The sequence below is a fragment of the Lepidochelys kempii genome, chromosome 2, assembly GCF_965140265.1.
Source record: "Lepidochelys kempii isolate rLepKem1 chromosome 2, rLepKem1.hap2, whole genome shotgun sequence".
Taxonomy (NCBI): domain Eukaryota; kingdom Metazoa; phylum Chordata; order Testudines; family Cheloniidae; genus Lepidochelys; species Lepidochelys kempii.
Genome location: NC_133257.1, coordinates 121,757,932 through 121,772,820, shown reverse-complemented (window position 1 = coordinate 121,772,820; position 14,889 = coordinate 121,757,932). Strand labels below are relative to the sequence as shown.

The 14,889-nt window shown below is 45.2% G+C and overlaps 1 long non-coding RNA gene across 1 annotated transcript; it reads right to left on the bottom strand.

The window, feature by feature from the left end:
• Nucleotides 1-6,458: 6,458 nt before the first annotated feature.
• Nucleotides 6,459-8,257, bottom strand: LOC140907068 (uncharacterized). Its single transcript, XR_012157355.1, has 3 exons — nucleotides 8,113-8,257; nucleotides 7,397-7,540; nucleotides 6,459-6,531 (listed from the first exon to the last, which is right to left on the bottom strand). It is a non-coding gene; the product is annotated as an uncharacterized lncRNA (long non-coding RNA).
• Between the last annotated feature and the right edge of the window lie 6,632 nt (nucleotides 8,258-14,889).

Here is a 14,889-nt window from a genome sequence, read left to right as displayed (position 1 = left end):
AGATAAGCTTCTTTAGCAGGAGGTCAACCTGTTAGTTAAGTCTAGTTAGTCTATAGAAAGAGCGTTATTTTGCTTTATACGTAACCATTTGATTCTAATATTCTTGCTCACTTTTACTTGAATCTCTAATCTTTGATAATAAATGTATTCTTGTTTTCACTACAAACATATCTGAGTGCTGGGGTGTTAAGTAAAGTGATGATCCTGAGTTGAATTTTACAAGCTAGTGTTTAATGTTTCTTTGGGAACGGCAGGCTTGGTAATTCTGTGAGTGGTCAGTGGATCAGGGGCCGGACGCTGCAGGGAACGCTCTGAGGACTCGAAGGTTGATGTGTGTCCATCACTACTTGTGCAGAGAAAACAAGGGCTGGAGGGCAGTGCTTGTGTTGTAAGAGGCTGTTGGTTTCAGGGAGCTGATCCACAGCAGGCCCAGACATGACTTCTTCACACTAAGGGCAGGTGGTGGTGAAGTGCCTCACAATCGTGGGTACCCCGAGGAAGTGTCACGGTTGCATTAGCACTTTTAAAAATCATTTAGTTTGTTATAATTTAACTAAGTCCAGGTGTTTGCCACCAGCTGAGAGGTTATTGTGAACAGGAATATGGGATCTTCCAAATTTCATGTAGCGATTTCCTGCCAGTTGTTTAGCGTTTAACACAAAATTAGAAAATTTTGTTGACTTGTCAGAAAAATTTGAATTGTAATTAACCAATTGTCTTCCAAAAGGGCAACTGGGGAAAATAACTCTCTTTCTGCAGCGCTCTCGAGATTGTAATTTTATAGCTTTTCTTTGGTGAAGTACTATAGATGTATTTTGCTTTTGACCTTTTAATTTGTGCAATTGCAATGCATCTATACAGCTATCAAGTCAAAGATTCAATAAATCACTACATATTTTGCCATTTTCAGTAGTGGCAGGGAAATAAGCGGAACAGAAGTTGAAGACATACCTATCTGCATTCACGTAAGACAGAAGCAGCAAGTGTATAACATACGGCTAGTGGTCACATGGTGATAGACAGCATATTGATCCCTGTTCCAGACAGCACTTGGCCATGCATTTATGTCCCACTGATTGCAATGGGACTCAAGCAGATGTGTTTAAGTGCTGTTCTGAATACAGATGCACTCCTTAGGGCCATAACATACATCTTCTTCTAATCATTCTTAAGTAGACAAGTGAGTATTACTAATACATACTGATGTTTTGGCAATTCTACTCAGTTTCATTTTTCAGTTTTATACTCCCTTGGTTCCTAACCATAAATGGTTAGTCTTAAAACATTATATTGGTTTATTACAGAAACAATCTACCTAGACCAGTGTTTAGATAATTTATGTCCCCTGAGAAATGATCAAAAGAAAGAAGCTCTAATCTACAAGGTACTAAGCGTTCCTCATATATGAGGTGAGAAACAAGAAAGCAGCCTCCTGTCCATAAATTAGGGCTTGTAGCAATCTGCATGGAACTGGGAGGGAAGAGTTTGGAGCAGGCACTGGGAAGCCAGTCTGTGTGCACATGGCTGGAAATGTCACTGCAGTTACAGCATTGTGTAAAAGTTGCACTCATCGCAGGTTCACCCTAGTGGCTGGGTGTTGTGTAGCAGCTCATCATCTAGCATTCCTTGCTGACAGCTGCTACGGCCTTGGGGTAGCCTCTTTTCTCATGACTTGGCCTTCCTGCCAGGTCTCTTTAGAGTCTCTCTCCTGCCAGGGTTTCTGTGTGCTACATGGACAATGCCCTACACAATACTGGTAATCGATCTGCCATCTTCCTCCCCTCCCAGACTCCTCTTCCACTCTTCTATCAGACTAGCAGCCTGAGGGCTTCTCCCTGGAGTTTGTTAACCCAACTCAAAAGCAAACCACAAATTTCAGGGAAAGCAGCGTCAGGCTCTTTTCCTGCCTTGAACTTTTAAACCATCCTGTGTCTGCTCCCTTTCCCGCTGCAGCTTTTTAGTCTTCTGCAAAGTACTGACTTTCAGGGACTATCCTCCTTAAGTCTTGCCCTGTTTGGCTCCTCAACTCCAGTCCCTCCTAAGGCTTTCTGCCTGTGGGGTGGCCTTCTCTCAGGCCCACTTCAAGATTCCCCATCACCCCGCTCCCTCTTCCATCCAACTCCCTCCTGAACTTCCTCCATGCTCTACTTCCCAGACTACAGGTTTCTTCCCCTTTCTCTTTGTCCCTAAAGCCCTTTTCTACTCTGGGCTTCCTCTCTTTATAAAAACCACCCACATCCTCCACCAGCTGAGAGGTCATCTTTAACTGGTCCTGGCCTGCTCTCCAAGTGCCATCACCTGTGTGTATTGGTCTCTCAGGCCCACATTAACCATTTCATCACCTGTGTGAGGTAAACAAAAAGAGAAATTTAGTTTTAGGATCATGGAGTCTTCTCATCTTATTGCCCTGTACACGGTACATGAAACATGGTGTCAATGGTCAGTCTAGAAAGAAACAATAAGGAAGAGTGTGTGATTAACAGGCCTACAAAGCAGCACCTAGAAAGAGAGGAAACATGCGGCATGCAGGTAGTCAGAACAGCAAAAAGGTTGACAGCCATTCAACTGCCATACTTGCAGCTACAGCAGATCAGTGATTGCTTCCATTCCAGGCAGATTAACTGGAACATAGAGGCTGTGTCTACACTAGAAACACTACAGATGTAGCTGCACCTCTGTAGTACTGTTATGTCAACACTCGCTACAGCAATAGAAGGGGTTCTTCCATTGCTGTAGTAAACCCACCTCTCTGAGTGGCGATGGCTAGGTTGATGGAAGAATGCTTCTGTCAGTCTAGCAGTGTCTTAACTACATTGCACAGGGTGTGAAATTTTTCACAGCCCTGAGCAATGTAGCTAAACTGACCTAACTTTGTAGGGTACTTCAACCCTGATAAACAGCACTATTAGACCGGAGAAATGTGAGCAGATGTGGTTATGTACAATAAAACCATTTGGAGGTCAGTGGGAAAATACAGATGGTTGATAAGAAACCCACAAAACGAGAGACAGCTTGGAACTTATAGTAGTTGATGCATAGATGCACCACCCACTGCTGGACAGGGTAAGCCATGGATTTGATCTTAGTACAACACTACAATATCTTTAATGTGAGAGAGGAGAGATACCAGTCACCATGCGCCCTGTCCAGCATTCTAACAGAATGTAAGGATGAAACGCAAGGAGATGAACACCTAGAGGGCAAGCTGAAGTTAGAAATACATCCCCACGTGCAGCCCAGGATACTACTGAAATGCAGAGTTTCATTACCACTGTTGAAGTCACTGAAGAAGGATCTGACAAGCCTTCAAAGAAGAGGCATCATTACACCCATAGAAACTAGCACAGAGTGGATAAGCTGCCTAGTCCTGGTGAGAAAACTAACAGGTAAACTGAGGATCTCCATGGATCCCAAACCATTGAAAACAAGTCACTAGCCATTGCCAGTGACTGAGGACATACTATGTGATGTATCCAGGGGAAATGCATTCGCTGCTTGTGATGTCAAAAATGAGTTCTGGTGTACTGAGCTAGACAAGCCATCCGGCCACCTGACAACCTGTGTCACACTTTTTGGCAGGTGCCGTGGCTATAAAAGCTTATGGGCATCAGCCTGGCCCCAGAAATGTTCCACTGAAAATTGAACTGGGCACCTCAAGAGCATAGTTGACAACCTTAATATCTTCTTCCTCTGTAATAAGAATGAAGCGGCAATCCAAATCCACAGTACTAAGCTGTGGCAACTTCTAAACAGGTGCCAGGAGCGCAATATTACGCGGAATACAGACAGGCTGAAAATGAGAAGAACTGAGGTTCTCTACTCCAGGAATTTGATTTCTAAGGGATTTGGTGAGAGACGTTTTGACTGCCATTAAGGAAATGCTCAGACCAAAGGGAGTCCAGCAATTTATAGGGATGGCCAACAATTTTTCCAGATTCTGTTCCCACCTGTTAGAAGCCTATGATCCTTTGAGACCGTTAACATATAATGACGCACCCTAGGAATGATCAGAGACCCAAAATCAGGCTATGATGCTGGCAAACCAGGTGTCAGTTCTTGCCAAGGCTTTAGGCCTCAGCTGAGCACTGAGAAATTCCCTACTGGAAACCAGACCAGCTCACCTGTGTGTTAGTATGGTTAAGATGGATATTAGACTTATAACATGTGTTTAGTCTTTATAAAATGCTTGTAAGTTGCTGCATGTATTAATCCTACTTATAATGTCTGTTTTCCATGCTGTAAGGTAATACTTAAGTATTTGCTATACAGTTGTAAAAGGTTTGTTCTGAAATATCTAACTTATGAACCAAGAAAAAACCCTGTTACCTAGTGCAAAATGCTAAATCCCTATGAAAGGTTTTACCTCTTGCCCATCAGGAGGGGCTATCCGAAACTAAATGGGCCAGCGTGAGACATCAGGGTAAAAAGACTTTTCTAATTGTCTCTGCATACCCATGAAGAGGCTACATGTAAAAGGACTTGTCCCATCAGCTTGAATTCTGGAAGAAGGAAATAAGTTTGCTTGCTTTAACCTTGTAAAAACCCTCTCATTTCTTTTCTTAGTTAATAAATCTTTAGTTAATTAATTACAGGATTGGGTACAAGTGTTTGTTTTTGGTGAAAGATCTAAGGTACAAATTGACCTGGGGTAAGTGACTGGTCTCTCGGGACTGGGAACAACCTGAATATTTTGTAATCTGTGGTGTATAGCAACCATCTGCCACATAATCCAGTTTGCCTTGGTGGCAAGATAGATTGGAATGCCCAAGAGGATTGCCTGTGACTCCATGGTAAGACTGTTACAGAGATTTAGGAATTCACATTTGTTAGTGGGTTTGTGAAATCTCATTATAACATCTAACCAGTTTGGCGTCTCGGCCCTGCTTCTTGACAGTCTGCCCTAAGGTTGGCACACATGGTTGTGAACCACTCCAGACAGGGTGACACAGGCATTTGAAAGAGTAAAGAAAAATGCAAAGTAAGCCATCAGTCCTAAAGTACTAAAACCCCATGGAACAGCTAGCACTGCAACGTGATGCCTCAGAAGGAGGCCTGGGAGCAGCATGGATGCAAAACCCATAGCATCTTCTACTACAGCCCAGAGAGACACAGAAAGGGGATATGCTCAGATACTTGCTGTGCTCTTAGGAAAGAAACAATTCCATCAGTTCACTTTTGGGCACAATGTAAGATGTGCAGCTGGACCAGACGCCAGTAGAAAGCAGCATAAAGAAGCCACTTCTGAGTGCACCAAAGTCTACAATACCTGTTATTGAGATGGCAGCACGGTGATTGTGAGGATAAGGCACTGCCCAGGAAAGGGTCTACTGGTGGCAGATGCACTCTGGAAGGTAAGCCTTGCTTAGTGTAACACAAATGGCTCTGTGGAATAGAAGACGGGATCGATGAATATGCCACAATACCTTTGCATCTTTGATGGGAAGCTCCAGGAAGTCCAGCAAAGCACCAAGAGGATGGAGTCCTCCAGACAGTGAAACAATACAGACTTCAGAACTGGCCAAACTGCAAGAAGTAAGTGCCATAGGAGGTTACCTGATATTATCACATAAGGGATGAGCTGAATATGCATGATAGGATTTTGAAAGAAGGGTGGAAGACATTCCCCACCATCAGTGATAACACAAAGAAGAAGTGGGAGACTGGTTTTAAGACCAACACACTTGAAGGAATATGAAACTTAACAAGCCACAAGGGGCTGGTGGAAAAGGTCATAGCTCCCTAGTGGGTTATGTACTAGTAATCTGTGGCCCCAGCAACTCAACAGAAAAGTCAGGCCATAAGCGTTTCAAATTGGGCACTCCAAAATCAATGCATACTGCCGGTGGCACAGGAACATTTTTAGTTGTGGGGGTGCTGAAAGCCAGTCCCTTTACCCGTCTGCCCCCCACCTCTGAGGCTGGGAGCAGGGCTGTGTCTCCGGGATGGAGGGACCCAGACAGAGGTAAGGGGGCCAAGGCCACAGCTGGGGGTGGGTGTGGGGCCAGGATCGGAGCCCGGGCAGGGGCCGGCAGCCGGGACCCCACCTGTGAGGCCAAAATCAGAGCCCCGGCCGTGGAGCGGCCAAGGAGCGGGGCCAGAGGCCGGGCCCCAGGAGCGGGACCAGAGGCCTGGGACGAGGGGTTGGGGAGCAGAGTGTGGGTGGAGGACATAGGCCCGGGAAACACCCCCAGGTTTTATGCACGGCGCCCCACAGCACCCCCACTTCCCACACTTGTGCATACTGTTGACATTGATGTCCCAGTGCTTCCATTCCTCAAGTGTAAAATGGAGAGATCACCACCTCACTGCGGCGTTGTGAATGTAAATTCATTAACATTTGGGAAGAACTCAGCTGCTACAGGGATGAGTGCCACAGAAAAGCTCATAAGGAAATTAATAATTCTGTTCTCAGTGCTGTGTTTGAACGGTATACAGTAAATAAAGCCAAGGGCCACATATTTAACACAGAAACATAATAGCTTCTCATTTACTTAGTGTTGTCCATCCTGTACACTGAATGAGGCAGCAGTCCTGTGGAAAAATGTGATTGTGTAATTAGAAACTGTATCATGAAGAATAGAGACCTTAATTGGGTCTTTCCTAACTCTTGTGTGCTTGACTTTGCAATCTTAATGTTTCTTTAACATAGATTTGTGTGTGCAAACATAGCTAGGTTTTCTTTAAAAAAAATGAAAAAAAACCCCAAACCAACCCCCCCAGCAAGTCCATCCTGTGGAACCATCCTGACTCCCATCTGGCTCATCAACTGCATGACAACTCCAAGGAGGCACCGCAGCAGGCTTTTTGAATAAGAGTTTTTCAGTTTTCAGCTGAAAACCAAAATGTTTTAGGTTTTGGGCTAGGACATAAAGTCAACATTTTCTGCACAAAGCAGGTGCTTTTTGTAAAATCTTTTAGTCAATGTCACAGCCCCAGTCAACAGCCCTCTGAGGTTAGACTACTTGATACCCCTTCTGGGAAGTAGCCTCAGTCCGATGGCCACTGCTGAACTCCCACAGGCAAGCTCACCCTGCCCACAGCTCCGCCCTCCCAGTGGGCACTCTGGTTTACAGTTTAACCCTTCTGGGAACCCTTGATGAAGCCAATAAGACACTTTGCAGAGGGATTTTTAAACCAATCCAGTATTGCCAATCCCCAAGGCTCAAAAATCATGAGTCTATCCCCCAGCCCAATGAGCTTTAAGGGGTGGGAGAGATTATTTTGTATTTATTTTAATCTGTTTTTTAATATTTGACCTCCCATTGCTCATCCCCAGTGCGTGTGTGTGTGAGAGAGAATTAGCATTGCCAATACTCCCGTATTTATTAAGGTAATTTTCACCCCTGCTGTAGGAACTCTCACTCCCTGTCCCCCACCCCACATCAGAACTACTTACCCACAGCCTTACTTCTGCTCTCTCTGCAACTCCTGGGGCTCTTCACTCCTCAATCCCTGGGAAGGGGGCTTCCAGCAGGGCCCCCTTCTCCTCCTTATAGGCTGGGGTCTATTCATCCCCTGCTGCCCTTTCCCAGGCCATGTACTGCAGGGAGAAAGGGGAGGAGCAGAGGGGTCATCTCCATTGCTCACAGGGGGAAGGAGAGGCTACCCCAAGCTGCCAGGCTTTCTGCTCCTCTTCCTCCCCTTCTCCCCCTCTGAGAATGACATCAGCTCCTGAGGAGAGGGGCAAGTGAACTCTGCCTGATTCATGCAGTAGCTCTGCTGCTCTTCCCTAGTGGGGAAAGCAGTCTGACTGTTTTCCCCCTAGGGAGAGCTGACATTCACCAGGAAGCTGGAGTGTCTTATGTTATCACCAGACTGGCTGCAACCCCAGCCCAGCTGTTGTGAGTCAGGGAGATATCGTGAAAGTTGGCAGCACTGCAATCACACTTACTTTTCAACAGCAAAAGCAAGGTACACGGTACACCGTCATGGAAAATACAGGACACTTATGTCATTCCCTGCCTCAGTTTCCTCAACACTTTGGAATGTTCTTTGGGATTTCTGGGCTCCAAGTCCCTTCTCCTGCATATCACTCCACCAGCATCCTTATCATGATTAGTATGGAGAAAGAATTACAGCAAGACATCCAATAAAACAGTAACAAAAAGTTACCTTGCCTCCAGATTGAGCAAACAAAGGCCAAGTCCCGGAGGAATCTGAGAAAACATAATATCTGATGCCTCCTTTCTTTTCGAGAGAAGTAGCACAATTCCAACAACCTTCTCCTCAGGATTTAAACCAAGTCTTCAGCTTCTATTTCCTTCAGGGAAGAGATATGGGAAAAGTTCCAAACATTATTTAATAAAGTCTCCAGTTCCTTCTTCTTTCACAGAAAAGGTATGAGGAAGTTCCAAACAGAGCTTAAACACATTAGTGAGCATCTTAGAAAAAGCCCCTCTGTGACCCATCAGTTTTGTACTCTTAGCAAGCCAATGTCAGATCACAAAAGCTAACTTCTTCTTCCATTTACCTGCCCCAGCCTGGCTCCCTGGGAGGCCAATCAGCTCCAGCTGTTTCTTGACTCCCTGCATCAAACCCTATCCTGGAGTTTCCTGACCTGGCTACTCTTCTGACCTTTCTGAGCCCCAGGTGGGTAGGAAATTATTCTTGTTACACAAGATTCTTTATTATTTGCCTAGCAGGGACATCCATTTTGTTAGAAATACATTAAAAAGTAAATACCCCATTGTGAAAGAGTGATATATATACATATATAAAAATTTAAATTTCTTCAAAATTCTAGAGTTTTGGTTAAATTGGACAGACCCTTGCAGCAACAGTAAGAAGTACAGCAGCATAAGTAGTTCAGCTGGCAGAGTCCACACCTTAAAAGGGATGCTGAAAATCGGAATATGTTCAGAAAAGAGCTACAAGAATGTTTTGAGGTATGGAGAACATACCACGTTGTGAGACACTTAAGGTCAACCTGGTTAGTTTATCCAAGAGAAGGTTTAGCGTTGACTTAATCACAGTCTACATCTACCTACATGGGTAAGATTCTCCATCACATGACATCGTTAAATCAAGACTGGTGATTTTTCTGAACGATACGCTATACATAGCTCAGACAGAAGATATGGGCTTGAAGAAGAGTTTAATGGGGGAGGTTCTTTGGCCTGTGTTATGCAGGAGGCCAACTAGATCAGTGTTTTCCAGATGGTGGGTCCTGGAAGGTTACAGATCAGTTATAATGTCCAGGGCCAGAACTGGCCTAAACAAACATATACTTCTCCCAGCCCAGCCAGTTTGGAGGGGAAGCCCTGGGGGAGGGTGCAGGTTTGGAGAGCAAGCCCACCCCTTGCTCACCCCACAACAGCTGAGGCAGGCTTTCTTTCCAAATCCTGTCCGCGGTGGGGCTTCCCTCTACACCAGGCTGGGATTTGGGTTGTGGAGCCAGGCAGAGGGTGCACACGTGTATTAATGGATTACCAAAAAAAAAAAAAGAAAAGAAAATGCAGTTGGTGGTTGCCTTGGTGCAATATTTGGGAACCACTGAGCCGGATGATCATAATGGTCCCTTGTGGCTTTAAAACTGAGAAATCTGTTATCCAGTCCCGTGCTTTGTCAGATCTCTCAGCTACGAAATAAAACACCACTAGATTATCCTATCTCTGTTCTGAGATTATTTATGGGATTGGTGAAAGTATAAAGATTCAGGTCCCAATCCTACAAAAACTTAAGCACATACACAACTTTATTCATGTGAAATTAAATGGGCCTTCTCATGTGAATAAAGTTATGCACATTCACTTTTCCCTAGCCACACTCTGTTCATTAGTCCTGGCTACGGTGGCTCTATGGCAGTGGAGGAGGATTCCCAAGGGGGCCTAATCCACCATATTTAGGGCAGATTTGTGTTGGAGGATCAGTGAAAATATACAGCAGAGGTAGCCTCTGACAAATAGTGTCTTATCTTTCCTGGAGTATAAGAATGATAATTATATTTTATGACTAACAAAAAATATTCTGTGGATTGCATTCTAATTAGTTATGCAAGATACCGTTAAGAAATCATACATCTAATAATTTCGACATATGATAATGCCAGTGGGTGTTGCAAATGCTTTATATTCCAGCACCCTGCAAGACACCACACCAAATATCTAGCAAGTTTCAAACTTCCTCTCTATAGCCAGGTAAGCATTTCTTCTTTGTAAGTTTATGGTTTTAGTTACTGTTAGGATTTTTGAAGGGAATATTTGTAAGTCTTTTTGCTATAACCAGTCCATTTTAGGATTGCATGGATTAGTTCAGCTGTCCAGAATGTTACATCCCCAGAGGATCGTGTGCAAAAGGTGCAAGGCTGGGGCTCAGGAGTCTATTTCTGACTCTGCCATTATATTCCAGTGTGACTGTGGGCAAGTCACTTTGATATAATTTTCAGATGTGGGTGCCTACAGGTAATCACTTAAACCCAGATTTATGTACCTAAATAAAAAGCCTGATTTTCAGAATGCCTGATCCCCACAGATCCTGTTGGTTTAAAGTAAATTACGATGCATTTATATCAGTGTAAGAGCAAAATTTGGCTTGCAGAGTTTACACAAAATGTTGCAGGTGTCACCACTTTCCAAAGCATATCACATTGCTACAGATAATCATCAACTCTTGTGAAATGTGTAATTTGCCAGCTGTTGATGATTTGAAATTCTGAAAAAGAAATTCTCAGCAATCTTCTTACCTTTTCCATAACTAAGCATTTTGCACTAACAATAACACACAAAGTTCTCTTCTCAACCTCAGACATTGGTAAATCTGTGCATCTTGTTGAAAAGAGTCTGAGAAGGAAACAAAATATGAAAGTAAGAAAATCATATAATCATAGAAATGAAGGACTGGAAGGGACCTGAACAGGTCATCTAGTCCAGTCTCCTGCCCCAAGGCAGGACTAAGTATTTTCTATATCGTCCCTGACAGGTGTTTGTCTAACCTTTTCTTAAAAACTTCCAGTGATGGGATGTCAGTCCATGATCTGTTCCACCTTGCATTTTGCTGTAATCCTTGGAGAACCTTTCCCAGACCTGGAGAAGAGCTCTGTGTGGCTTGAAAGCCTGTCTCTCTTAACAGAATTTGGTCCAAAAATAGAGGCTACCTCACCATTCTCGTCTTTCTTGCAGTTAGGAAGTTTTTCCTGATGTTAAATCTACATATCCCTTGCTGTGATTTAAGTCCCTTACTTCTTGTCCTGTCCTCAGTGAATAAGGAAAACAATTTATCATTCTCCTCATTATAACAACCTTTTACGTACTTGAAGGCTGTGATCATGTCCCCCCTCAGTCTTCTCTTCTCCAGACTAAACAAACCCAACTTTTCCAATCTTTCCTTATTGGTTATGTTTTCTAGAGACTTTTAATTATTTTTTTTTTGGCTCTTCTCTGGACTTTCTCCAATTTGTCCATATCTTTCCCAAAGAACTGGACACAATACTCCAGCTGGGGCCTTATCAGTGCTAAGTAGAGTGGAAAAATTATTTCTCTTTTCTTGCTTACAAAATGAAAGGTGATATGTATAACACAATTTCAGAAGAACAGTGGATTAGAATTTGGAAGGGGAAAAGCACTAGATCATCCACGTGCAGAGTAAAGAATCTCAGCTCAGAGGAGGGGGACTCACATTTAATCCCTGCTCCAATGACAATTTAATTTGCACAAAGTGGACAAGCTTCAGTGGGAGAGACTCTAGACTACCTGATAGCCTAGGCCTCATGGCATTCTCCTGAGCAGTGAGAGCTTCAAATTCAACTCAGCCCTGGTCTACACTAGGACTTTAGTTCGAATTTAGCAGCATTAAATCGATGTAAACCTGCACCCGTCCACACGATGAAGCCCTTTATTTCGACTTAAAGGGCTCTTAAAATCAATTTCCTTACTCCATCCCTGACAAGTGGATTAGTGCTTAAATCGGCCTTGCCGGCTCGAATTTGGGGTACTGTGGAAACAATTCGACGGTATTGGCCTCCGGGAGCTATCCCAGAGTGCTCCATTTTGACCGCTCTTGACAGCACTCTCAACTCAGATGCACTGGTCAGGTAGACAGGAAAAGAACCGCGAACTTCTGAATCTCATTTCCTGTTTGGCCAGCGTGGCAAGCTGCAGGTGACCATGCAGAGCTCATCAGCAGAGCTGACCATGATGGAGTCCCAGAATCGCAAAAGAGCTCCAGCATGGACCGAACGGGAGGTACGGGATCTGATTGGTGTATGGGGAGAGAAATCCGTGCTATCAGAACTCCGTTCCAGTTTTCGAAATGCCAAAACCTTTGTCAAAATCTCCCAGGGCATGAAGGACAGAGGCCATAACAGGGACCCGAAGCAGTGCCGCGTGAAACTTAAGGAGCTGAGGCAAGCCTACCAGAAAACCAGAGAGGCGAACAGCCGCTCCGGGTCAGAGCCCCAAACATGCCGCTTCTATGATGAGCTGCATGCCATTTTAGGGGGTTCAGCCACCACTACCCCAGCCGTGTTGTTTGACTCCTTCAATGGAGATGGAGGCAATACGGAAGCAGGTTTTGGGGACGAAGAAGATGATGATGATGATGAGGTTGTAGATAGCTCACAGCAAGCAAGCGGAGAAACCGGTTTTCCCGACAGCCAGGAACTGTTTCTCACCCTGGATCTGGAGCCAGTACCCCCCAAACCCACCCAAGGCTGCCTCCTGGACCCAGCAGGCGGAGAAAGGACCTCCGGTGAGTGTACCTTTTAAAATACTATACATGGTTTAAAAGCAAGCATGTGAAAGGATTACTTTGCCCTGGCATTCGCGGCTCTCCTGGATATACTCCCAAAGCCTTTGCAAAAGGTTTCTGGGGAGGGCAGCCTTATTGCGTCCTTCATGGTAGGACACTTTACCACTCCAGGCCAGTAACACGTACTCGGGAATCATTGTACAACAAAGCATTGCAGTGTATGTTTGCTGGCGTTCAAACAACATCTGTTCTTTAGCTCTCTGTGTTATCCTCAGGAGAGTGAGATATAATTCATGGTCACCTGGTTGAAATAGAGTGCTTTTCTTCAGGGGACACTCAGAGGAGCCCATTCCTGCTGGGTTGTTTGCCTGTGGCTACACAGAAATGTTCCCCGCTGTTAGCCACAGGGAGGGGGGAGGGTTGAGGGGGTAGCCACGCGGTGGGGGGAGGCAAAATGCGACCTTGTAACAAAAGCACATGTGCTATGTATGTAATGTTAACAGCAAGGTTTACCCTGAAAGAGTGTAGCCACTATTTTATAAAATGTGTCTTTTTAAATACCGCTGTCCCTTTTTTTCCCTCAACCAGCTGCATGTGTTTCAATGATCACAGGATCTTCTCCTTCCCAGAGGCTAGTGAAGATTAGAAAGAAAAAAAAAACGCACTCGCGATGAAATGTTCTCCGAGCTCATGCTGTCCTCCCACACTGACAGAGCACAGACGAATGCGTGGAGGCAAATAATGTCAGAGTGCAAGAAAGCACAAAATGACCGGGAAGAGAGGTGGAGGGCTGAAGAGAGTAAGTGGCGGGCTGAAGACAGGGCTGAAAATCAAATGTGGCGGCAGCATGATGAGAGGAGGCAGGATTCAGTGCTGAGGCTGCTGGAGGACCAAACCAGTATGCTCCAGTGTATGGTTGAGCTGCAGCAAAGGCAGCTGGAGCACAGACTGCCACTACAGCCCCTGTGTAACCAACCGCCCTCCTCCCCAAGTTCCATAGCCTCCACACCCAGATGCCCAAGAACGTGGTGGGGGGGCCACCGGCCAACCAGCCACCCCACCACAGAGGATTGCCCGAAAAAAAGAAGGCTGTCATTCAATAAATTTTAAAGTTGTAAACTTTTAAAGTGCTATGCTTAAAGTGCTGTGTGGCATTTTCCTTCCCTCCTCCACCACCCCTTCTGGGCTACCTTGGTAGTCATCCCCCTATTTGTGTGATGAATGAATAAAGAATGCATGTATGTGAAGCAACAATGACTTTATTGCCTCTGCAAGCGGTGATTGAAGGGAGGAGGGGAGGGTGGTTAGCTTACAGGGAAGTAGAGTGAACCAAGGGGCGGGGGGTTTCATCAAGGAGAAACAAACAGAACTTGCGTAGCCTGGTCAGTCATGAAACTGGTTTTCAAAGCTTCTCTGATGCGTACCGCGCCCTCCTGTGCTCTTCTAACCGCCCTGGTGTCTGGCTGCGCGTAACCAGCAGCCAGGCGATTTGCCTCAACCTCCCACCCCGCCATAAACGTCTCCCCCTTACTCTCACAGATATTGTGGAGCACACAGCAAGTAGTAATAACAGTGGGAATATTGGTTTCGCTGAGGTCTAAGCGAGTCAGTAAACTGCGCCAGCGCGCCTTTAAACGTCCAAATGCACATTCTACCACCATTCTGCACTTGCTCAGCCTGTAGTTGAACAGCTCCTGACTACTGTCCAGGCTGCCTGTGTACGGCTTCATGAGCCATGGCATTAAGGGGTCGGCTGGGTCCCCAAGGATACATATAGGCATTTCAACATCCCCAACAGTTATTTTCTGGTCTGGGAATAAAGTCCCTTCCTGCAGCTTTTGAAACAGACCAGAGTTCCTGAAGATGCGAGCGTCATGTACCTTTCCCGGCCATCCCACACTGATGTTGGTGAAATGTCCCTTGTGATCCACCAGAGCTTGCAGCACTATTGAAAAGTACCCCTTGCGGTTTATGTACTCGGCGGCTTGGTGCTCCGGTGCCAAGATAGGGATATGGGTTCTGTCTATGGCCCCACCATAGTTAGGGAATCCCATTGCAGCAAAGCCATCCACTATGACCTGCACATTTCCCAGGGTCACTACCCTTGATATCAGCAGATCTTTGATTGCGTGGGCTACTTGCATCACAGCAGCCCCCACAGTAGATTTGCCCACTCCAAATTGATTCCCAACTGACCGGTAGCTG